Source organism: Dermacentor andersoni, chromosome 6 (genome assembly GCF_023375885.2).
Source record: "Dermacentor andersoni chromosome 6, qqDerAnde1_hic_scaffold, whole genome shotgun sequence".
In the NCBI taxonomy this organism is placed as follows: domain Eukaryota; kingdom Metazoa; phylum Arthropoda; class Arachnida; order Ixodida; family Ixodidae; genus Dermacentor; species Dermacentor andersoni.
The window spans coordinates 42,353,487-42,377,997 of NC_092819.1; the positions used below are offsets into that span (position 1 = coordinate 42,353,487).

General features: G+C 47.0%; 1 long non-coding RNA gene across 1 annotated transcript in view; it reads left to right on the top strand.

Annotated features, from left to right (window-relative positions):
• Window positions 1-9,371: 9,371 nt before the first annotated feature.
• Window positions 9,372-24,511, top strand: part of LOC140218736 (uncharacterized) — a 95,559-nt gene continuing 80,419 nt past the window's right edge. Inside the window, exon 1 of the long non-coding RNA XR_011894909.1 lies at window positions 9,372-10,048. This is a non-coding gene — a long non-coding RNA (uncharacterized lncRNA). The remainder of the gene's footprint in view (window positions 10,049-24,511) is intronic.

A 24,511-nucleotide genomic window follows, 5' to 3' on the forward strand; every position in this document is an offset into this window, starting at 1 on the left:
TAACGTGTATGCCCTTGCCGCGTAAAGGGGGACCGTTGTAGTAAAAGCGCCGCATTTTTATCCAGAAAGATTGCATTACGGCAATAATAGTTGCAATGAGCCGATGCTCCTTTACTCAGAAACCACTGCTATGTAATAAGCGCGCTTCTGCAGCTTAGAACGACAGAAAGCTGAGCTAGTTAGTAAGGATTCATTATGCAAAAAAGGAAGTGAGGCGTGCAGACAGGACACAAGAGTAGAGAAGTGGACAACACGAACGCCGAAATGCAGCTGCCACATTTTGCACCTGTAAAGGGTGCACCACGGCAGTAACACTTATAGTGCGGCAAAGCCCGTTCCCATGAAATGTTTTGCCTCGTTAAGTTCACCCTGGCACGGATCCAGGTTCTTTAAGCATGAAATGTTTTAGCTCTCCTCGTCGGCGACCTTCAATAGATATTGAGCCAAAAGCCAGAGCTGTTATCGGGGCACTCAAACGAGAACATCCGGGCAAGTTGCGAGAACAAGACGAGATCATCCGGGCAACCAGTCAAGACCGCATTACATACGCTAGTTACTTCGCAAACAAGATACAAAAATATTGCTTCCGAGTTCTTCTAAATGTTTGTTCACAATATCACCCAAGCGTTAACTTCTAGTACACTGAAGAGAACAGCTTCATTTCCAGTAGCGACGTTCAAAAGGCGAATACAGGGCACTATACACTTGATTGTCATGTTTTGGCGCTGAGACAGAGTTGACTGTGCTATTTTCAACGCCAGAGGACCGCGAGGCCCGTGGCGCGTTCGGCGCACCGGCAGCGCCAGCAGCGTCCAAGCCGGTAGCAACCGGCGCACCGCCGATGGCTATTTGACCGAGACTTGCAATGAGGTTCGGTCTGCGACAGAAAACTATTGCGTTATGGACTAGTGAACAGTATGGCGTGGTGCGGTGTAGTGTTTTGTGGTGTGCTGTTGAGAACATGCACTACACACATTTTCATCATCATATCCAACCAATCTGCTTCTCCGGTAGCCATTTCATGCTTACATCTACTCTCAATTACGGGAGAGCCAGCATTTAAAAAAATATTTTTGCATACATGTGTATCTCAGCGTCGGCACATATCAGACAGGTAGCACATGATGAGGTCAAGAGTCATTTTCATTCCACTGAGCACATAATGCTGACGTGTCTCCAGAGCGGAACGTTTTTCATATTATTTTTTTTTTCGGGGGTGCTCCTTCATCGGTTTTTCATTCTGTAGAAACCTTTCGCCGCTGTACCTACGAACACTGCGGGTGGTGCTCTCAGAGAGCTTGCCCCTTGTATTTGCCGGTATTTTCATCTCTTGATAATCAGCACAAGCTACGTTTCTGTGCCTCGAAGGCTGCTTGGAAAGTGAGCTCATAGAGTAACACTTATACGGTGACGCTGCAAGTTATCGCGCGTATACACTGGCGAGCACAATTTCGCGTACTTTTGTTTAAAAGGTGTCACAATGACCAGAAACAACGGACAGTCGAGAACACAGGAGAAAGCGATGTGGGGCGCATTATTGAAGAAAAAAAAGAAAAGTTTAAATAGCGAGAAAAACACGAGACTGAAGGAATAAAACAGGGCACGCGAGCGCTAACTTACAACTGAAATCGTGATGGAAGCCTTCCACACCGGTGAACCGTCGCGCATGCGCGAAAGCCCGCGTGATGCTCTTGTTGGTTACAAGATTGCTCTCTTCGGGTGAAACACACACGGGAACACTGACACGTAAACACGAAACGCGCACAGACTTTGCTCACGTTTCTTGTTTACACGTCACTGTGCTTGCGTGTTTCACCTGAGCAGCAAAACTTGCACCTTCAAGGCATCTGATATCAACTACATCCGCCGTTGAAACACTTCTAAAGCGTTTTTCTCGTGGGGCCCTCTGTCGTAGCTCAGTAGCTGCGGCATTGCGCTGCCTAGCTCGAGGTAGCGGGTTCGATCCTGACCACGGCGGCCACATTTCAATGAGAGTGAAATGCAAAAAAAGAAAAACGCTCGTTCACTTAGATTTAGGCGCACGTTAAAGAGCCCCATGCGCTAAATTTATTCGGAGTCTCCCACTACGGCGTGCCTCATAACAGATCGTGGATCTACTTTTATTTTAATCATGTGCCTTTTATCAGCTCTTGGTGCTTGCTATAGCGTTGCACGAACCTGTGTAGAATCAGCAATATCTTCTCAGTACCATGCCAAAAAACCATATCACCGTTCTTTGTTTTCTTTCTCTCATACTCTAAAGGCCCTTTCTGGGTATTACTTAGGGTTGTTACAGAAATGTACAAAAGAAGAAATGCACAGAAATTGTTCGCAACATTAAGAAAGCAAATATGCATATAAATGAACGTACGTGTATACAAAGCAAGACCTAATATCGAAAGGCAATAAACGCAGGAATTCGAATATGACTATCAATTGATGTTAAAAACGCTCTTCAGCTTTTGGACAAATTGTGCTGTGTTTATGGTGCAGACAGAATCCTCTAGTAAATTATTCCAATGACGGAAGGCGTCTTCTTTTTCCGGCATGCTGCTCCGAATTAGCGCGCAGACTATGGGTCTCGACGACGCAACTTTCCGTGGCGCCTACGAAACAGACAGTCCCTATACGCCAACGTTGCACGCCTTTATGGTCCTATTTTTGTTATACTCGTTCTTCGCTGTCTCGCGTTCTCTCGATAAGCAACGGGACGCAAATAGGAAGTGCCCTGAGCCTGAGTGAGAACAGAGGAAGGAAACAAACGGCACTCCCTTACCATTTTCTCTCTCTCGTTCTTTTTTTTTTCTGTCTTACACCATTGATTCCTTGTTTTTCTCGTTTCTCCCCTACACTTTTCTCTTCGTACCAATTCATGCTCCCTAGCTTCGACGCCTGCGCCGTAGGCCCTTTCATCAGCGTTTATCAGGAGCAGCAGAGTCGTCTTTGTGTTTCCGATCTCTATACTGGCAAAAACTTCCCGGATGGTCGTGCTCCTCAGTCTTCTCCGCCTTGTACGAGAACATCCTTGCCGTTTGCCGTGATGCGGAGCACCCAGTTCATTATTTTCCGCTTATTTATAGCGCTTTAGTTCTCGTATACTCTGAAAGAAGGAAGAAAAAGAAAAGGACTGCACTCTGTGTGCGTGCTTGCGTGGACGTGTACGCTTAGTGTTCGAGACAAGACATTTGGAAATACCGTATTTACTCGAATATATATGCGGGCCTCGATTCCAAGCCGACCTCCCAAATTTGAAAACTCAGAAAAAGAAATCTTTCCTCGGATGTAATCCGGTCGAAATGATAGTAAACGACAACAGCCGCAAAAGAGTAAATAACATTTGTTACCAACGTTGAGCGCCAGCCACGTGCTTGCCCTGGTTCACTGTAGGCAACACTCAAACATGGAGTGCTCGGCGCCAGTGTCTCTTCGAAAGTGAACCTTGTAAAAAAATAAAGAAAGAAGAAAAGAAAAAAGAGACTCTGCCCGCACTGCACGTGGTCAGTGTGGCGTATACCGTTAAAACGAGTTGTAGTAATGCGCGGCTGCTGATAGTAATGGCTACAGTGCTGTGCTTTAGAGTTCCAGTTAGCGGTGTGCCATTTTTATAGTAGCCACGGCTACTTACGAATTCTTCGAATCTAAGCCGACCCAGCGTGTTGCGATTCTCGCATAAAAAAGAAAATAAAGTAGAAAATATAAAAGAATAAGAAAACAGCAAGCTATATGAACATTACCCTGCCAACACATCTATCCATAGTTCGAGCTCTGTGTTGAACAGAAATCAGTACTTTGTTACCTAGTTCGTTTAATGGGGCGAAAGAATACCTCGCAATGCCGCCGCTAATTCATGATTACGGTGTCCTATCGGCATCAAATGTTTTCAAGGGGCATGTAATCTGCCAAAGAGCTCAGTTTCTGCGAAGCCAGAGTAGACACGCTGTCTGTACTTCTGATTTGAAGCCTGAGGGAGTTATACACGCACAGCACAGTGGTCTGTGTTCGACAGGCTGTGCGGTGCCGGTGGGAGTGACCCAAGTTTTCGCAATGCGTCTGCAGAGAGACGAATAAGTATAGCGTCGTATGCCTACTATGGCAAAAATGCCGGTTCACGGCCTTTTTAAAGTGCTCAAAGACTGACGCGATTTAACCTGCCCGTATCGCAAGGTGCCGCAGCCAGCGTTCTTGTTACCATATGAGTTTCATATATTGCGATAATGAGATAACGCGAGCCAGCGCGTACCACGCGCTCGGATGAACGCCGGATAGTATTAAAGCATCTCTTGTTTACGAACGAAAATAATTGAGAATCTGTCCCTAATGGTAGCATATAAGTTTCTCGGGATAGATACGGTGAACTAAAACATCAGGGGCAAAACCCCCTGTTATGAAAGCGGATCATAGCTTGTTAGAGTCGCTTGTGGGTTTGTTCAATGACTCGTCGCGGTCTTTTGAGACTTGGACGTGTACTGGGTTTTTCCTCTACAAGAATATTAATAAAAGCCACATGATACATGTTCGCGAATTTGCGAGCATTTTCTCTTTGAACTACATTTCTATACGTAGGAAATCTGAACACTTGTATACTTGCAAGCAGCTCGTCAGAAGCGAGATGCTCTTAGTCCAAGCTGGCGGCATTACACGGATTTATACAGGCAGCTATTTTTCCGACCACTTCTTTTCGACACACCGAACAAATACAGACGTACTGCAAAGCATATATGCATATTAGTTTGTGCGTGTCTGTATTTTCCCAGATTGCTTGGATGAAGCTTTCGCCTCGGGATATACAAAAAAGAAAGCCACGCCGCTTACTTTGGTTTTTTCAAACGGCTATTCGCACGTCCGTGTGACTTTATTTAAACACTTATTTTCAGCGGCCATAAATACGCAACTAAGCTGCAGCTTTTGTCAAGGGAACCTGCGGCACGTCTAAAAGAGCTCCATTCGACCAGGCGTCCCGAGCGCACGAAACGCTCACAAGGACTCGCTTCTCCACAATAAGCGTGTTTATGAGGCGAAGCTCGCTTTTGTGATTAGGACGTGTACGGCAAGAGGGCCTGGTGCCTCGCGGCGCGTGCTGAACACCAGCGATGAGCGCTGGTGTTTATTTCCAGAGGATCCCAAACGTCTGGCATCGGCAATGCATACCTGTAGGATAACGACCGTCTGGTCGATACAGTAACCTGTGCCAGAAGCAATACGAAGGTTATCGAAGATGATGTCATCAAAGAGGTAAGGAAACTGTCAAATGGCATCGAACGGAAACGCTGCGACAGGGTGCACGAAGTTATAAAAGCCTCTAAGACATCGCCTGTGCATTCTGTCGCACAGTAAAATGAATACTGCTTTCTTTTTAGGTTTAAGAAAGTTTTGAGGTTAGTCGAAACATGAGCACCGATCATTGTTTCAAACGAAGGAATAACTAGATAATAGCCACTGCGAGAGCGAATCAGTAAGGTTGGAAGCCAATTAAGAGAAAGATGAAGAGGGTTAGAAAACCGAAAAGGAGACTGAGTGAAAAAGGGAAATATAGATAAAAGAAAAATATCGAGGAGTAGGCGGTAAGTAAAAGTGGGAAGTAAAAGGTTGAAGTTAACTGATGATGATATTCGGGAGAAGGCCAGTATTGATATGACATGTAACATTTCGACAAACTCCGTCCGTGAGTTTTATTCGAGAAATGAGATGAAATATGAGATCTAAAAGAAAATAAAAGAAAGAAAAATATGACAGAGAGGCAAAGAGCAAGAAAAAAAAAAGAAAAGGAGAAACTTCAGATTCTTCAGGTTGTTGAGCCTTGAAAGTGGCGTCACTCTTTGAGCACATTAAAAAGGCCGTGAACCGATATTTTTATCATAGTATCCATTACGACGCTAGACCTATTCGTCGCTCTGCAAACGCAATGCGAAAACTGGGGTCAGTCCCACAGGCGCCGCACAGCCTGTCGAAGAACACAGACCACTATGCTGCGCGTGTATAACTCCCTCGGGCTTCAAATAAGAAGTAGAGACAGCGTGTCTACGTTGGCTTTGCAGAAACTGATGATCTAGCGACAAAGGAGCCGCCCATCGAGGGAACAGAAGGCTGATCGAACACGTGCACTCTAAACATAGCCAATAATGCGATAACGTGTAGAGACATGCGGCGCCGGAATGCGTGCATTCGCATGTTCGCGCTCCCTAGAGTGAGTGACCTAGAATTCTAGTTCTGTATAGCACTCCCGATGGGCTGACGCCAGCCTTAGTTATCACTCGAGTGCCACGTTCGTTTGAGCCGTAATGTGGCGCGGAATCTCGAGAATAGGCACCTTTCGCGGAAGGTTTTCATATTTACAGCAGCGCCTGAACGCACGCGTGAGCGAATGAAATAAATTTCCAGACAGCACACACACGCGATGCAGCCTGCCACCTTTTATCTCAAGGCAAGAATGTCCGGCTGCTCTGCGTATCTAGCATGTATGTAGTTAAACGGCACTTGTCCTGCGCTACTGCGCATGGTCTCGCTTGGAATGCGGACTACGAGAATTCTAACGCTCTAGCACCGCTGCTGGGACTGGACAAGGCTCGGAACATCAAACCCGGAGAAGCGTGGGTGATGAATGTGACTACTTGTATCTTGTCCTTCAGCATGTTGTCTCATTTCCCGAGGAGCCCAAACGACTGGCATCGGCAACGCGTACCTGTAGGAGAACGACCATCTGGTCGATACAGTAACCTATGCCGGAAGCAATACGAAGATTGTAGAAGATGATGTCATCAAAGAGGAAAGAAAACTGTCTAATAGCATCGAGCGGAAACGTTGCGACAGGGCGCACGCAGCTATAAATGGCTGTAAGACATCGCCTGTGCATTCTGTCGCACAGATGAATGAGGACTGCTTTCTTTTTAGGTTTAAAAAAGTTTTGAGGTTAGTCGAAACATAAGCACCGATCATTGTTTCAAACGAAAGAATAACTAGATGATAGCCACCGTGAGAGCGAATCGGTAACAGTGGTTTTATGAGATAAATTTTGGAAATACGTGCCCGGATTCGCGAGGAGCTGTGCTGAGAACTCATCAAGCACTTAAAAATTTGTGGGTGTGCAAAACACCATGAATGAGTCGAGAAAAAGAAGAAATGATCGAAGACCACCCAGGATAACACAAGGCTTTGCGCACTTGGAGGGAGCCGCTAGGACATGTAAACTGCCCACCTTTCCATTGCTAAGCGCATACCATAACGAAGGCGTACAGGTGATAAGCGCTGCTTCTTGCTTATCAAGAAGGAGGGGGAAATTAGGTGAAAGCAACGCGAAACACGATATAAACCAAACGTACCGGCCCGCAACACGTGATCTTCGTGTGAGAACGTGGCAGAATTTAGTGCTCTCGCTGTGCAGGCAGAGCTATGGCAGGGCATATTTTTGAGCCCTTCAATTCGAAAAAGAACCTAACTGAATGGGAGGGAAACCCGCAGTAGCAGAGGTATCGCAGGTTAGAAACCAATTAAGAGAAAGATGAAGAGAGTTAGAAAAGCGAAAAGTAGATTTAGTGAAAACGCCAAATATACATGAAAGAAAAATACCGAGGTGTACGCGGTAAGTAAAAGTGGGTAGTAAAAGGTTGACGTTAACTGATGATGATATTCGGGAGAAGGCGAGTATTGAAATGGCATGTAACGTCTCGACTAACTCCGTCCGTGTGTTTTATACGTGAAATGAGATGAAATATTCGATGTAGAAGAAAAGAAAAGAAATAAAACAGGATAGAGAAAGAGAAAGAGCAACAAGAAAGAAAAGAAAAGAGAGAAACTTCAGATTCTTCAGATTGTTGAGCCTTGAAAGCGCCCGGCAGATTCAGCATGGTGGTGAGCCGGGTAGCGCAGGTAGAAAAGCCTTCGTGCCGGTACTCGCCGAGGTTCCTACTGAAAATCAGGAACTCAGAGATGCATGATAATCTAGGGACAAGAGTACAGATATAGAAGAGTAACAGGAGAGGCGTGTGTGCGTGAAAAGCAGTGGGGAGGTATCTGAAGTGAATGTGCAAATGCGCAAGTATATGTAAGGAGAGAGCGAATAGCACGGGCGATGAGAAGTCAAACATTCCGTCTGTCGTGTTCTCCTCGGGGAAAAACTCCATTTTTGCCGGCGTAAACAAGGAGCCGACAGAGTGAAAGCTGAGGGAAAAAAGGAAAGAGAGAAAAACATGGAGGTGGGGAAAGGAGAACATTGCTTGTTTAGGAGCAAGCAGGGGACGTGAATGAAGAAATAGCCCGGTAAAGTCGAATTAATAGTGCTCTCTTTAATTTATCAGTAAGTAATAATTGAAAGTGAGTAGTAGGGATCATAATGTTTCGATTGTCTTTTAGCAAACGGGAAATCTGATAAGTTATCGGGCACTCATTGAAATAGTGAAGAGTATTGGTGCATGTTGCACCGCATGCTCAATTGCTGTGAGGCGACAGACCGCAGGGCAGCCGAACAAGTCCGCATCAAATAAAAACTGCCGGGAACGAAATGTTCTCTGTCAATAGACTGTTTCAGAGGTCACGTGTTGGGCCGATACTGCGAGGGAAAAAGCGAGGAGAATGGCTTCACGGAGAGTTCGCTGCCAAGGCTCGGTTGCGGACGCAATACTCTCTCCTAGCTTATTTCCTTCCTCCATGTTTCTTATCACCGTCCTCATTTTGTATAAGCTGCCAATCAACTTGTGGGACGCCAGCTTTTGGAACGCAAAGGTCTCGTGTTACCCAACAATGATGGCAGGAAGGATAAAAAAAGAATAGCCCGAGTATATGGAAAGTATAGCATATGCTGTAATCCATATCAATCAAATGCATGTACCAGGCGACTGTTCTACTATACTGTCTTGCTAGAACCGTATCTGTGCATTACAGACTCATGCGACGACTCTTTTAAACGGGCGGTGCTGTAGGAACGGCTGCTTTATAAACTGTTTAAACTTTCACATTAGTTTAAGGTCCATCATCCTGGGATTACGTAAACGCGAAAATAATAGGCTTCGAACATGTACGAGGAAGTCACGCACGGTGGCAAAAGCTCAGACCAGAGGCGAGGCGTAACAGATCATCGCAAAAAGGAAGGCAGGCATCAAAAAAAGCTCGCAAAAATTGCAAACAGAGCGCTGTAAGAACGGCTGCCTCCTGAAAACGTCATGGAATTGAACGCAAGATTTAAAAAAGAAAGAATACGGAACAGGGGAACTTCAGGCAGTACTTTTCGTCAGATTGATACACGCTTCAAGCTCTCCCGCTCTTCCACACGGGATGCATGCGACGTCTTTGTCTCACTGCCGTAATGCGCTTGAGCGTACACCGATACCGTTCACTCTTTTCCTACTCAATCTTTCATGCGCGCAACATATTTTTTTCTTCTTTGAAACCTTTTAATTCTTAGCTCTTATCGCGACAGTTTCCGCGACGGGGGCCAGGAGTGCTGAAACGCTCCTCCCACTTCTCGCCGCCTCCGCTGCCACCCCTCGTCACATTTTTCTCTCGTGCCACGCTAGAGAGTGCGCGCGCGCGCGTTGCACGGCACACGGCTCGAATACAGCGGCGCGATCGCTCGCGTATCAATCACCCGCCATTGTGGGGCGGCGAAGAACGCAACGAGCTTTGAATGAGCGCCGTCGCCTTTGCTTCTATCCCCAGTTCCGATCTGGCACTGCTGCTCACACTCCCTGTTTGTCACCGTTCTTTTTCTCTTTTTCTTTCTTTCTTTTCTTTCTTTCTCTCTAACAGCTTTCAGTTTAATCCTTCGAGCTCTTCGAGAAAACGCGGTCTGCGCTGCGCAGCGGGGTTCGCGCGGATACGGAAGCCTGTGTTGCGTCGGCAGCTACGATTGTTGTGTGCAGTTGACGTTGCTCTCATAAAGCGACACGCCTTTTTTGTTGGGGATCCGAGAAATGAAGCCGCAACGACTAGTAGCCCTTTCAACTAACTCGTTGCGCCAGTCGCTGCTGATTTACTGTACCGTTCCTCTAGATGGTCAAAGCTTTCGAGCCTGCAGTGACGCGCAACGGGGGAGGCCAGGATTTTCATCTGCCGAGACGTGAGTGTTTTAGGCGCATCGTGATCCAGGCGATGCTATTGATGCTGGGTTTGCTAAATGTCTTGTATGAAAACGACACCCTGGAATGGAGGTGCATTTCATAACGCAGTGATTAACGACGTGGTATTCCTTGAAAAGAAGGTGACGAACTCAGCGTCACGAATGCCAAAGCACCATTACTGCGGTTACATTAAGGATATCCCAATACGTCGGCATACGCACCAACTTGTTAACTGGCGTTTCTGTGTTAAGACATGCATGTATTTGTTATCTCATAGACTATAATATAGTTCATTGAAATTATCAGTTTTAAGCCCCCGCTCATTATGTGGATCTGGATACCAGCGTCGCTTCAGCACCCACCGCACCATCATGGTTCATCGCAAATGCTCTACAGGTGGGATGCTGATAAGCTATATCGCACGCATTGTCCGGTATTCCTGGTTATGATAGATCGAATAAATGTCGGCAAGCACAATCACCCTCGAGCTAGAGGCGCGGGGTGGTGGGAAGGAGGTGGGCGAGGAGGAAGTGGCTGCGGCTGCTCTTTCTTCCATTTCCACTGGACGGGGTCAAACGTGCATTTGAACGGCTCTTCATGCGCCATGAACGTGACTACGGCACAGGAATCGATTGCAAACGAGCCACCGGATTCAGCAAAAGCGGTGATGTTTTATTCGAACGAGCGTAATTGCCCGAGTTTCCAGTAGCAACCCGTCCGGAGCCGGGCATTCTCAGCTCGTACAGGATGCGCATAATTGGCGTCGTCTCCGGGAAAGCTCGTTGCACAGCAGGGTTGTGCGTTAATTAGGCAGATGGCGACAGCGATGACGAGTTGCTCGTGGCCTCTCGCGTGCCGAATTCAGCGACTAATAAGCGTTATTACGTGTCCAGCCGACCGCTTCCTTCCTCCGTCGCCAAGAAGCCTGCGCGGGGCTTATCCGCCGCTGCTCGTTCGTCCGTCGGCGTGGTCCGCTCGCGCTGCACGCAACTGGTTTGCGACCGAACGCGGCGGCACAAAACATGCAGGCGCAGTAAACAAAACGCGTCGAGCGGACACAAATGCGTCCTTAATAAATGATGTATACGCGATCGCAACGCGCGGTTCCAACCAGCCGTCGCGCTGCTCCGACGAGCGTTTTGTTGCCCGTCCGCGTATTCGAGGGGTGGGCGCAGGCGGTGCGTGTATCTTTTCTTTTTCTTATTAGTTTCATGACATTTCTGTCTTCTCAACAAAACTTTCCTTCTCTCTTCCCCCTTCTTCCCTTCTCGCAGAAAACCCTCCAATTCGTGCAACACAGATGCGCACCCATCCGATCCAGATTCGCGAAGCGTTGTTTTCTTGCCAGAGCTCTAGATTCGAAACCGTTTTTAATGCTGTCTCCGCTTCGCAAATGTCTTTATGTGTTCACCACGCAAGCGCGTTCGCCTTTTATCTCTTTCTATTTCGTAACAGCGGCAAGGAAAAAAAGAAAGGATTCCTGCCCGAATTCAATCTCTGTAGTATAGCGCGTCGTCGTGATCCATCGAATCTTGTTTGTAATATCGGCCGTGCTTCGTCGGCCAGCCATTTACGTTTCCTTTCTTTTGTTCCTTTTTCTCTTTGTTCCTTTTTTTACTGCGTATACTTCGGGCTCTTTCCGAAAAGCGGAAAGTTTAGATGCGGTTCGAGGGGGAGCGAGGGGATGGGAAAGAGGGGGGGGGGGGGCGAATGCTACAGTACAAAATTCAGAGCCCCGCGCGTGCTAGCTGTCAGAGTTTCTCCCGAGTGCAATATTTTAAAACGCCGACGCAGCTGATTCGAAGTGTGGCGGTTTGCGCCCCGCGCGGAGTTCCTCCGATCCGAGCTCGGTCTTCAACCTGCTATCTCCCAGAAGCGCGTTTTAAACGGGCGCGCCTTGAAAACCACGCTGCGGAATATTCAGGCGCGTGTGTCGAACTCTACCGGGTGATCATCTTTTAGGTTTTACCGAATTTTCACGCACACACACACACACACACACACACACACACACACACACACACACACACAAAAATCTCCTGTCGCAGACGGCGGAATTCCATTCATTCAGCTGGAATGTTCAAAGAGGGCAGCATTACTTGCACGAGAAGCCGAAACACGTATTCAACTATTTAACGCAAATTCATTTATCAACTTCTGAAATAATTACTTTGCGGCGCACATTGCAATTTACGAATAGTAGCCCGTGAGCTTGCAAGGCGTATCCGCTTAGAATGAATGTTCAGGATGAAGCCAGTTTTGAGATATTTATTGCCAAAGTGCGCGACGAAATACATGGGCGTTCCGATTACTTTAGTGCTTCAATACATAAAGAAGGGCGTTTTGTTAAAGAAGTAAGTGGAACAACGGTGATTTTTTTACCGCCATGTAGATGATGCATATCTCGAAACCCTCGTAAACCTCAAAATTTCTTCCTAGTAGATATGTCTTGCAAACCAACCTTCTACAATTCGTAAGTTGCGATATTTGCCGAAAGGTAATTAATTAAGAAGTTAATTAGTGAACTTACGTCAATTAGTTGATACTATGTCTCGACTTCTCGTGCAAGTAATGTCCACCCCTCTGAACAGTCGAGCTCAAGGAATGGAATCGTGCTCTATGCCACAAGTAATTTTTTTTTCGTTGTGTAAAACTTGAAAATGACCACCCCATGATCGTTTATAGGCGCTGCTCACCAGCTGCTTTTGCGTTGGGCGCTTTCTAGGACACTGGATAACTTTATTAGATGCAATGGGGCGAAACAAACGAAGGCTGACATGTCCCCTGATGTACAAGCCTTCGTCACAATGGAGAGGAAGTGCACTCACAAGCACCACAAGCGCATGTGGCGTATGTTCTATGTCATTTGACGTTTTTTGTTTTTTTTCGCATCACCTCATATCATCCCGCGTACATTGCGTTGCTTTTCGGGAGCAACCGCTTTTCCCCGATACACCGCAAATGTGCGCCAACTAGGCGAAGACTCAGTGCCATTGCCATGAGGCAGGGTAGCAAACCGGACGTCCGTCTTGTTAACCTCCCTGCCTTCCGCCGTTGTTTTTTTTTTTTTCTATCTCTCTCTCTTAAAGGCACAGTGGCTTTATTCGACTTTTTCTTTTTTCTAGCACTCATGCGCAGACAAAATTTACGCGTCCTTCGTGTACCTGCTGTGTCACGTGATGAAGAAGTGACGCGTTGTTTATGGTGCAATGCAATCATGTATACATAGCGCGTGCGCACGTTCTAGCTAAATAAACGATGCGCATTTGAGGCAGTTGCGAGCTTGTAAGAAAAATAAGACTAAGTAAAATAAGCTAAGCCGCTCACAGCTACCTGTCACGTATATATGCCATGAAACCGGCGCATTTACTGCACATGGTTGTCGTGCCAAGCCAACTAATGTGCGCATATAGTCCTGCGTTTGACGTCGAGCGTATGTTTCAGACAGCGAAGGCGAGTTGAATACAGGCGCGCACGCCAGAGATATTCGATAATTAACGATAAGCTTAGTAAAGGTGAATGAGCTAGGAAGTGTGTATTTTCTGTGAACTTTCTGTGTTCAAGCCGACACGTGGAAAACAGTGTCCTTCTCGGCAACATAGCTGCACGATGGTTCGTGATAACGAGGGTTCGGGCCTGCATTTTCGCGAAAAATGAGTTTACCGTAGATCTACCCCCCTCCCCCCGCCCCTCATTAATTGTGGATGAGTGTCTACTACACGAGTGTGTCTATTACGCGGGTTTATGCTGTAAACTGGATGCAGATTATACTAGAGCCATACTTCGCCGCTTATACGCGAGAAAACGTGCACGGAGCTTACAGCGCGAATCTATTTGAACTCTGAACTGAACGGCCGCACCACCACTGCTGTAAAAAACGAGTTCGTTTTTCGCAGATATAGTGTCGCATCTAAGGAAAATAAGCTAGTACTATTCAACAGTTATGCAAAGTTAAGAATCTAGTCTGGAAATTGCCTACTGAAGGGTGATTGTGTGCAGTCACAGCCGTTTGTGTCAGTGAAAGCAAAGCTCTCGAAATAACAACAACGACGACGACAACAACGACGACGACGACAACGACGACGACCGCGATGACAGCCGGCTCCCAGAGAGGCCTTTCTTCTTACTTTGCATCACTTGCCGAAAAAACATTGATGTTGTCCTGACAGTTACCACTTGCTTGTTCATCCTGTCTGTCTAATAGCGTAGTCTCTTACGCTCGCTTACGTGTTGCCTCGCGGCAAGATGCAGATGTATTGGTGACCAGAACGTTCGCCTGCTCTTAGCACGAGTGCGCAAGCTTGGGTAAGCGCTCAGGGGCAGTCGGAGGCCACGTCTTAATGGAGGTCATAAAATGCAGAAGTGCACGTGCACGGGGATTTCGACGTTGATTAAGGAACCAGAGTCGGGGAATCCTAATTAGGGTTCCGTGGTCTTAACGTAAATCCCTGGTAATCCTCCGAATTGCCCCCGACCGTCCCTGAGCGACTGCTCACGTGAGTACTCATATTCATTACCGTTACACTTATTAAGATCGGTCGAGCGGAACCCGCGGGCGGCTGTGTATATCTTAATTACAGTTGTATCGTCGGGCTAGACACTGCCGTTGCCGACGTCGAATACAGACAGGTAAGGTTAGTTACAGCCACACGAAGGCAACAGACAAATGGCAAATCAAGCTGTCGTTTTGATTGAAATGTAAAAATGATACGGTAAAGAAAGAGGAAATTGGACGAAAGAGTATACAGATCCCACTCATTGTGGAAATCGTTGTTATGCGAAGCATATTGCAGGTAGCTTGAAATCCAGAATTGTTTAGGGTTCCGCAAAGCGTTACGGGTGGTCCAACGTGTTTGTGTCAGTCGAACAGCTGTGCGCGAGACGCGAGTGTACGTGTATGTGACGACAGCAGCGAGATGATGATAACGGTGACGCCGATTGTATGACGGCGACGGCATGACTTCTGCTGCAGTCATTCGACGCATGTTTACGACATGTCGATTGTTGAGTTCTACATAGTTATAGAACTGAACAAGAGTAAGCGAGAGGAACGCGAATTGTTGCGTCATCTCCGATGGAGTTCTATGTAATCGTATGTACCCATGTCTATGTCCTGTGGCCTACGCTTCAAGAGTGGTAGAACTTGTACTCCGGTTAAAAAACATGTTCTACCTCGGCCGATCACGAAGGCGGTACAATACCCGCCGTGGTTGCTCAGTGGCTATGGTGGTGTGCTGCTGAGCACGAGGTCATGGGATCAAATCCCGGCCATGGCGGCCGCATTTCGATGGGGGCGAAATGCGAAAACACCCGTGTACTACGATTTAGCTGCACGTTAAAGAACCCCAGATGGTTGAAATTTCCGGAGTCCTCCACTACGGCCTGCCTCATAATCAGAAAGTGTTTTTGGCACGTAAAACTCCATAATTTAATTTTTAATGCGGTACAATGTCGAAGTGGTCTACATAGCGTTACGTACGAGGAAAAGACCGGGAAGAGTGGGCCGATCCCTAAGGCTGTGAAGCCTAGCACACCGTTTCGTACAAAAGGAGCAGAGTAAATTGTTTATGAGCAGGAGATGACAGCTGAAGCCTTTGTACCTTCGTGAAATAGTTTACCGAATACCGTGAAGCGAGCCCTCATATTTCACTGATATGACCATTCACATTCGCGACTACTGCACTATATTTGAAGCCGATAAGGTGACATTCGGACGCAGTACCGATATTAATTGTTCTTATGTACGTCTATTAAAATACTACTTTCGATGAAACATAATGCGGGTAGCATGATTGTTCCAACTTGCATCCTGAAGCCCTGAGAACATGTCAACGTGACCTGAGAACACGGATACCTTAGTCCTGATGCTTGATGGGAGCAGAAATGAGACGGAAGGACGGACGGACGGACGGACGGACGGACGGACGGACGGACGGACGGACGGACGGACGGACGGACGGACGGATGGACGGACGGCTGTACGGATGGATGGATGTACGGATGGATGGATGTACGGATGGATGGATGTATGGATGTACGGATGGACGGATGTACGGATGGACGGATGTACGGATGGACGGATGTACGGATGGACGGATGTACGGATGGACGGATGTAAGGATGGACGGATGTACGGATGGACGGATGGATGGATGTACGGATGGATGGATGTACGGATGGATGGATGTACGGATGGACGGATGTACGGATGTACGGATGGATGGATGTACGGATGGATGGATGGATGGATGGATGGACAGATGGACAGATGGACGGGTGGACAGATGGACGGATGGACAGATGGACGGATGGACGGATGGACGGATGGATGGATGGATTAGCCAGCTGGGGTTCTTCAACGTGCAAGGAGGAGAGCTGCAAACGGAAAATAGCTGTACCTTGAAACTTATCTAGCTACGTGTCGTTAGAGCGTGCAATCGTTAGGGCACGGCCTAGGGGAACTATATAAGAAATTATGTAAGAGGTGCACAAAACATTCAGCAGTTAGTATAGTACACAAAATTACTGTACATATATTTTTTCGGGGGTGTTATCTGCCAAACCTACTATCTGATTGTGAGGCATGCCGTAGTGGGACACTCCGGATTACATTTGGCTACCTCGGATTCTTTGACGTGCATTGAATGCGCGGCACCACGGATGTTGTTGCATTTCACCCCGACGGATGTGCATCCACCGCGGTCGGGATGTCATCTCGCGACCTAGTGCTTAGCAGTGCGACACCATATCAATTAAGCCACCACGGCGGGTCATACTCAAGCCTTTGTGTAAATACAAAAATAGCTTTATCGGCGCTCCAAGACCCTGTCGACGTAAACTGGTCCAGCTACAATCTTGACCCTATCTTACTGTTGCGAACACAGGGTTAAAAAGAAAACTTTCTCTCGCTTTCCCAAGCATACGCCCACGCTCTCTTTCTCGCAAGCTCTAAGATACATTCCCATACTTACGCCTACTCTTATAGCCGACAGTATTCCCATGCGTTGCAGTGAAAGCAACCAGAAGGAAGTAGTGAAAAAAAAAAAAAGGAATAAAGGAACCTACTGGCTCTCAGTACAAGTACTTCGCCGAACTACGTTTCTTGGGAGCAAAAGGAAGGTATATGTATAGCACGGAAGCTGTCTTCATGAGAGCCGAGGTTATGTAAAAAAAGAAAGAGGGCGGGCTAAAAAAAAAAGTCCGAATAATAATGTAGACCAGAAAAGTTTGCTCCTGCGAAATCTGAAACTCTTCCGCAGACAACTATCATTCTCGCGAAGCGCTCCTTAAACTCAGATGGAGAAACTGCCGCCGCTTCAAGTGTCTCCCTTTGCATGAAGAACCGCCTTGCTCTGCGCTTCGCGACGTGCATTCTTTAGTGTCGGGTGTCGGAGGAAACGATGGTGTGCCGGAGCATTTCTTCTTGCTCACATTTATCTTCTTTTTTCGTTTTAAAAATATCATATTGGATGTTTATTTCTTATTTTATTTTTTTAACATTTTTCTTCTCGGCTTGGTAAAAGCTTGGGTGGCGAGTTTCTTGAATATTCACTTTGCAAAAGAGATGAGAGATGCCTACTTTGTAGAAGTTTTACAAAGGGGTTGTAACAGGGAGAACAGTTTCGAGAAAAAGGAAACGTGCTTGAAAAAAGGTGTGAGAAAGAAAAGAAAGGCAAGAAAATCAAGAAAGCAAGAAAGAAAGAAGCAAGAAATTGTGAATCTGGGAAAACCGGCTGACGTGCCGAAACTCTATACGCCTTCTTTCGATGTGCTTACTGGTGGCACATTTGATCGCTACTGACTTCGCTTTCATAGCTGCATTATGCAAAGGTATGTATCCACTGTCATTACTTCGTGTTTTTTGTTTGTATTTTGTTTCTCAGGAAGTACTAGTAGGCTTAAAGTTGCTCTGGCTCTCAAAATTTGCATGGATGAAGAGCAGTGGGGGCGGGAGGGGGGGGGTGCAGGACATTTTCTCACTTTTTAAAAGATATCTTTGTATCTCTGTTAGAAGATGCGAATAACACATCGCTGGTCCTTGGTTCATAAGTTAACATTTCCAATCTCATAAACCTAAACCTTAAACTCGTGTGAACTCAATCTGACACCAGCAAGGTATCATTTCCGCGCGCAGGAGTTCTGTGCGCCGACGTCTCCGACGACTTCCTGCCGAACAAATATGTAACGAAAATTTGCGCCAACCTTCAAACGGGCTGCCTGAGTGACTGAAATGCATGAATGAATTAAGTGTACTGTCACGTTGTAGTGCCGGCAAAGAGCACAGTAACAAAACTGTAAATCACGACGCTAACATTTTATTGGATGAACCTGTGCCCACATAGACACGTGACACTCGAAGCACGAGGACAGCGGCGAACACAGTAGGCAATCGTCGAAAATCTTATTTGCCGGTCAAGCTCGTCGGCTTTTATACATGACTCGTCGAAGGTTCCAGCGCAATCGCTGGTGCCCGTGTGCCTTCCAGAAAGTACTACACAATTCGTGTCGCGCATACAATCTGATTAAACAAGGTGTGGTGAGAACATACACAACAGATAGACTCAACGATAGCATTCGAGTAAGTTTCAAGTAATGCCGGCTTTTCTTGCGCTGAGCAATAACATTAGGCTGTTAGCAGGAGAAATGCAGTCGCCAGAAAAAGGATAAGTACACTTGTGTACATCAAAAAGGTCAAAGGTGTTAAAGCTAAAGGCTATTTATTAAGGGTTTACACTTCGTTTCTGCTTCTGCCTAGTTCGTAGTTTACGTGCTTCGTCTTCCAAGCGAAGACAAGCAATACATTATAATGAGCTCGAACGCCGGGTACGTCTTGAGCAATAGCGAAGAACTCTTGTATTTTAGTTTATATCTCTGTCCTTACTGTTTCCGCTTCGAAGAACTCGACTTCATTACTAAGCGCCGATTTTCTTGGTATCTGCTGCTCCATCGTGATCGGTTAACCTTTTTAGAAGATAAAGGGAAAAATAAGAAAACAGTGGTTAAGGGGGCAGGAAACTGCGGTGTGGTTACGGCTCGGCTCTCCTCGTCGTTCAATACACCCGCAGTAGTATAGTAACCGCTCTAATGTGTGCGCCCTCACGATGTCCCCAGAATTAAGGAACACGCGTGTGGGACATCGAGGCGAGGTTTCCGATACGGCAAACATTTGTTCGCAGCGGCCGAAGGCAGCGTTTGTTACGGGAACCCGGGGAAGCCAATACTCGAGCAAATGCCCTCTCCTCCATCTCTATTACCTCCTCTCCCCCTCTTTCGTAGCCCTTATTGCTCCTTTCGCAGGCGCAGAGTCCGAGCAGAGCAGTCTATCTCGAAACGAACAGCTCGCTTTCTATTTCATTCATTTGCTCGCGAGCGATCGGTTACTGCCGCGACCCTTTCTCTCGCATTCCGCGCTGAGAGGCACTCAGTCCTTTTGTTTCCCCTCTCCACGGAGAGAAGTCTACGCAATTAAGACTGCCCACCGGAGAGCTCGCTGCTCCGTTCGTAGGTCCCAAACTCTGTCCGGGGGGACCCCGGGTTCGAAATTGGCTGCCGCCGAGTCTCAACCCCGCGCGCCGTCCTCCTCTGCATTGAAGCTTCTCTCCCCTACTTCCCGATCTCCTTCGGATCCGAGCCGCGGTGGTCCCCTTAATTATGGTGAAGGCTGATGCTGCTGCTGTTCCTCTCGTTGTACGACCGCTGGCTGCCTCGACGAGTGGGAGCCCCCCACCCCCTTCCCTTCCCGATGACGACGCGAGGTTCTCGAGTGCACTCGGACTTTATTGTAAGAGCTGCGCTATACTGTTGACGATTGATTGTACCCTTCCACGGGGCGCACGCCTGATGACGGTGCGTCGCTTATGTGCGCACCGGCTTCCGTGTTGCCACTGTGAATTGAATGTATGTAAACACACGAGAGCTCTTTCTAAGAGAGACGAAGCCAGAACTAGAGGGTGTGTTTTTACCTGAGGCTCGAGGTTCGTGATTAATCAGATGAAACTGCTGTTTCTAAAGTTAATTTTCATTAACGCTTCTGCGGATGTACGCGCGTGCTTTATTGTGTTCGGAAAGGTGGAGCATAGCCCGGACGTGCTATACTGACTTTGGGCGCCTTGTGAACTTGCACTTACAGTTGACTGATGCCTCAAAGGTGACAGCTTTCTCGTAGAGCGCTCTTATTTCGCTCAGAATTCAAGAGCAGATATGTGCTTCACTGAGCTCCCAGTCATAGTTTGTTTATGGATTTCATAATCTTCTACAGATCACAGGCGGTATAAGCCGTATGTGAGAAAAACCAGGTAGGTAAGAATGTTTTCTCTGTAAAGGTCCTTTGCATAAAACACGTTGAAGAAAAGCGTTTACGATTACCTCCCAGTTTTCGAAGCGCTTAAGAATAAAAGAACAGGCTAAAAACAGCCAGCATAGTACCCTAATCAGAAGGCGAGCCCACGACTGCGCTGCGTCTGAAGACCCTACATTTCATTATACGTGCTGTAGGACTGATATGCGGTGGGAATACTTCAGCATGCGGTGGCTGGAGATACTTGTTAAGTAGGCAGCATGGTCCATACATGCCTAGCTGTGTGAGCAGTGTATCATAAGAGCTTGATGGAAAGCCTCGGATGTTTCACACGTGCTCGAGCCGTGAAATTCGAACGATGTTCGCGTTTCATCTTGTCGCCCTTAATCGGTGCCGAAAAGTGGAGTGCCGGCAAAAATAATTCAAAACAAGAAACCTTAGATATCCTTGTTATGCCGAAGCACGAATAGAAGATAAAATGTGCTGCGGGGACTGTATTTTGTAACAGTGACCTTTTAATGCTATTATCATTATTTGGGAACTTGCCCCAGTTTGCGGCATGTCGGTACGTATGTACTAGTATGCCCGCGTCTGACCTCTTTTCCGCAAACTCGGGTCACTGGTCAAATGGGTAGAGCATGGAGCTGCTGTGCTGAGGGAGCCACGTTCAACAGTGACCATTGGACCAACTTTGGTCACTGGATATGTAACATTGGGTGTGTGGTGCTCTTCAATAAACGTCCTTGACACTAACTTAGGTCACTGGGTATGCGTGACTGGGTGTGTGTCGCCTTTCATAATAATCATTAGATAAAACAAATCACCAACTATTGCATACTATCAGATAAGTTGCTTATATCAATAAAGTCGCCCATCATCTCTAAAGGTTTGGTGCACCACCAAGGTTATTTTAATTTTTTTTAGTTGAAAACGACAAGATCAACAATAACACGGTAAGGAGGCCGTATTTTTCATTGGTTTATTCTTCCCCTTCGATTGTATTCCCTTTGCATCCTCGGCCATGTCAAGTGATTTATCCCACTGATAACGGCTGTGCGATGGCTATCGAATCAACGACGAAGTGCGTAAAGAATGGAAATTGAGAATAATCTTTAGAAAATTGTGACTCAGGTTTCCTTGTTGGTACAAGCAAGCCTTTGTGCTTCGATGCACTCTCATTGTAGCTTAAGCGTCGTTGTCAACTTTCCGCTGGATGAGTTCCGAGAAGTTTTGAGCCTTTAGCCATCTGTATTGTTTGTGCACGCGCATCATCTGCGTCGGCTGCAGCCTTATCGTTTCTGAGTCTTCCTGAATTTCTTCAACCGTCACGTGGAGCCGCATAGGTGCATTATACGGTTCCTGTATAGGCCTGAGAATTACATTTAGTGCTATCAAAGGAAAGTATATTGAAAAAAAGGAAAAAAGGGAAGAAAAGGAAAATAAGGTAAAAGCAAAAAAGATGGCATGGGGGAAAGTGAAAGCGGAAAAGTTTCTTAAAAAACCAGGGTTGCAGCAAAGCGGGGCAAAAGAAGGAAAAAATATAACTGAACTGGCTCCCCAATCTCAATTTTTTTTTCCACTCTTTTTTTCTTCGGCTTAATCAATTCGCCTTCCCGGTGACTTGGCAGTCTCAAAAGGCGGGCTGCGCACTCTGCGTACCTCGTCGGGGCCGCTCTCGTAAGACAGACAGACATTCGCGGCCTTAATGACTCGCCGTTTGGTCGTGGCAACCCGCAGCGGTGACGGGTGCGGCGGCGAAGTACACCTCCAGGCCCGCCGAGGAAGAACCGCAACGTCTGGGAGCCACCCCGTGCCTGCGCTTCCTCTTTCCTGACTCATCACCGCGGCGGTTTTCTGTCCTCCCCACAAAATCGCGGGGCAGTCTGCGTCAAAGTGTGGCCTGATTGCGTACGAGAGCATTTCCTGCCTTTCATGTACGCCCAACTCTTCCTCTTTACCGCGGGCCCCTGCAGCGCGGCTTCTCCTCTTGCCACTCTCTTTTTCGCTTACGGCGTTGCTCAGTGGGGACGTATGTGTACTTACACCCTGTGCCCAGCGGATTGTGCTTACCGTGTGCTTCGTGTGAAGACGCTCTCTCATTTTTCTGTGGGAGACTGCGAACGAGGCCGTTAGGGCACTTGTGGTGGATTCAAGCGTTGGAAAAAGAAAAAGAAGCAATAATTACAGCTACACGAAGGGCAAGAATGAGGCAGTTATCTCGTGCATGTGGCAGGAGATCGCATCCAGCTGCGCCAGTGAAAAATGTTCGTTTGCCTTTTGTACCACGCTGTAGAAAACCCCAGGACGCTTAGCAAAATTTGTGGAAAGCGTTGAATTTTATTTTGCGATCCTCGGCCTGTTCTTTGAGCTCGTTTTCAGCTTTTTGTGTCTTGGGAAGAAGGGTCATTCACGTGTTTAAAAATAAAAGTATTTTCGGTAAAGGTTCTTCGTGCGAGCGCCGCACTGTGAGATATATGATACCGTAGCGACAGCAATATAGGAAAGTAAAAAAATTAATGAAAAGAAAAGACTCCGCTTTTCCAGCAGTACAGAATACTTAGTGTAGTTTGCAGGCACTTGCATTAACGCGTTTGCAAGATGCATGCAGTCCCTTGTCGAAACACGGCTAGCACTGCGCACCTCGACCGCAATTTTAGAAAAAAAAAACCCGCTCTAAAGTTTACGCAAGAAAGCGCTTATAGTGTGGAAAGAGCAACGCAGAGGCAAGCGAGGTTTTGCTGCGGAATTAGGCGACGCGAGCAAAGCCAACGCGGCGTAGTAGCGCCTCAAGTAATCTTTGTGCAGCAGCGGAACGCTACCGGAAACTGTTGCAATGCTATCTCACTGGCGAAAATGCCAAGTGTATGCCCGCGTCTTGGCCATATGCAGCGGCTCTCGTTGAACCTACAAACTTTTAGGGCTTAGAGCTTATCTCGAAAGCAGCACCGCGTTCCCGACATTTGTTGCCGAAGCGTCAGTGTGGAAAAGTGGGCTCGTTAGTAGTTAATACTGATGGCATTGAAGAATGGCGCAGGCGAGAACAGGGTACTGTTTGTAGCGCTTTGCGTGTGTGTCAACTGTATTCTGTTGCCACTCTTCTTGTGTGCGCCATTTGTCAGAGCTATGAGGATGAAGCACAATGACATGAATCTAAAGCAACAATACCGTCATCAAACGTGAGCGATAATGTCTAACAATGAAGACGTAATCACAAAAGTGGCCACAGGAGTGCCGCCATGTTTCCCAATGCCAGGGTGCTCTAACGCGCGTTACGTTCGAACGCCAAATGCAGATGATGCATGCTGTCGTCGCGCGATAGAAATAGCTCCGTTTGCATACGTAGCCTGCGTTTTACATATAGTTCGTGGCTATAAGCTGCGCAAAACCTTTTTTAAGTGATAGGAATCCAACGTATGCGCCCGCGTGGCACATATTATAATATAATGTCGAGCTTATGCAAAGTGCTCACGTTCACTCACGTGCGAAATACTAAAACTCCACAACAACGACGTGCTACTGCGACTTTCCTTTGCATGTAGAATCCACTTACGTTACTAGAACATCTGCAAATAAAGATACACAACTTTTATCAGCATCGTAGCACACCTTACGGAATTGTACTGATGCGCTAATGCCGCGATTAGATCTTCGTAATTTTTGTTGTTCTTACAAAAAGCGCAGGTTCGGCGACGAGGCAGTGCATAGCAGTACCGATAAAACTCGGAGGACATTTCGCCAGGGCTGTTAATACGAAAAAATGCGCTGTGACTGAATGCGAGCTAGCCGGCGCCCACTGCATTCACACATTTGTTCGCGGTGGCTGCAGAATGGTGCAGATGCTGGCTTGAGAAGCTGTCAGCTGCAAGTAGTCGTGCCTGAACTACGTGCAGCTCCCTGTTGCGACAGTTGTGGTGCTGCGGAAACAATCGAGTGCCTTGTATTTGAATGCAGAAGGGACGAGGGAGAAAGGGATAGCAAGTGAATGTGGAATACTGTTTACTAAGGCTTTTTGGCTCAAGAGAGGAAGTGAAAAATGGGTAAACGTAAAGGCAGGGGCATTAGCCAAAGTCCTAGCTTGGTTTGCTACCCTACACGTGTGAGAGGGACATGGCGATGGCAATATATTTAACAAATTAGAGAGAAATTACGCTGGTGGGCTGCTACA